The following is a 1942-nucleotide window of genomic DNA, read 5'->3' as shown; positions in this document are numbered from 1 at the left end:
ATTGACTCTTTAGAACCATGCTCAATACTGGGTCTAAAAAGATGTATAAACCACACCCCCAAGCATCATTTCTTTAGGTCAAAGGGTTGAAAGTGGAAGCCAGACCTACTAGAATATTAATGCCGAGCTTCTATGTCTACTACCTTCTTCTCCAGCTTCTGCTATTACTCTCACTATACATAATATTTGTACTCTAGATCCAACCTACTTTCCTTTGCTCATCCCGTTATTAGACCCTCATGCTACCAAACGTATTTTTCATAAAGTTCTCAATAACTGTATGTAAGTAATCAATAACTAATGATGCATGAATACTTACCAGAGAAAGGGGGAAATGTAACATTTGGCAAGCCTGTTAAAGAACATATGAGATATTTTAGGTATGAAATAACTATATCCGGTGAAGAGCAGATTTAAGGGTTTCAAGAAACAGTAGAAATCCAGATTGGCTCGTCTCACATTGTAAGTTATACATGAAAGTGCTAGTGTTAAATGAAATAATTTACATAGATTCAATTCAATTGTTATTGCTATTAGCTGCTGTTGAGTCAGCCCCCAACTCATGGCAACCCCATGGACAACCAGATCTGATCTTTGTGAGTCACAGGGGTTTCACTGGCTAGTTTGTAGAAGTAGTTCGCTAGGACTTTCTTCCTAGTCTATCTTAGTCTGGAAGCTCTGCTGAAACCTCTTCAATATCGTAGTTCACACAAGTTTCCACTAACAAAGGGGCAGTTGCTGTGCTTAAGGTGCATTGGCTGAGAATTGAATGAAGTTTCCCACATGAAGGCAAGAATTATACCACTGAACTATAACTGCCCCACAGTTCAATTACAACTACGTAATTTTCATGAAACTCTGAAAACTGTTTCCATTTAGATATTCCAAAATATATAGGTATTTCAGGGATATGGTAGAAATTAATGGGTTTAATTTTGTGTACCCTAAGTGTTTCTTCTTTATTTTCCCCTGTATTTACTCTACCTTTTGACTAAGCAAATTATTTATCTAAATGTCATTATAGAATTATATAGCAACAAGGTTGCGTCTTTAAAAGAATTTTAGCTGTTCATCTTTTACATTCATTAAGTTACCCTTCTGATAACTGTGTATGCATTTTGAATAAAAGAGAAATAGCAGTGGGCTAGGACTAGGAATTTTGCCTAGAAACTGACTTGATAGGAATTACTTAGTCTTTTCTCTTGATAGAGTGCAAATATGGTAAAGAAACTGCAGTCAATATAAAAATGTCACATTATGACATTAAATATTAACTCACCATTGCAGTAATGCATATATCTAATATTTAGCTCTTGGATAAAAATATTGTGTTACTATGCTATTGAATGATAAAAATCTATATGAGATTAATTAAACTATACAATTGCATATTAAAGTATATCATAAAATCTCTACATATGATCTAATAATTATATAAGTAATATGTAAAATATTAACTCTCTTCTAATAATAGGCTACTTAAAATTTTATTTTAAAAAATTGTAGTCATTTTAAAAATCCATACTATGTATGTTTACTTCATAATCAGCAGTAACAATTTTATATAACCTTTTCCAAAACATTCACTGAATAAATGCACATGTTAATGGAACAAATTCTTTCTGAGGAAATATGCGTGATGCTAGATAACAAAGCCTTTCATTTTTCAGCTACGTTCAGTACTGACCTGACAGAGATATAATATGGGATCATCTTTGCTGCTAACAAGAAACAAGATTTTGTACAAATTCTTATACAGATAATAGTGAGATGATGCAAAACATATGCAGCTTTTATATTTTTTCTTATAATTTTTAAGGCTGTAAGAATGGAAAAGCAGATATAAATTACTCTTTCAAGATCTTATTCAGATTCTGTATCAATGGGATATATATTATAATTATATTCTGTCACCACATACTATTCTAAAACTCAACATAGA

Source organism: Trichechus manatus, unplaced genomic scaffold (genome assembly GCF_000243295.1).
Source record: "Trichechus manatus latirostris isolate Lorelei unplaced genomic scaffold, TriManLat1.0 scaffold00108, whole genome shotgun sequence".
Classification (NCBI taxonomy): domain Eukaryota; kingdom Metazoa; phylum Chordata; class Mammalia; order Sirenia; family Trichechidae; genus Trichechus; species Trichechus manatus.
This window is presented reverse-complemented; position numbering follows the sequence as displayed.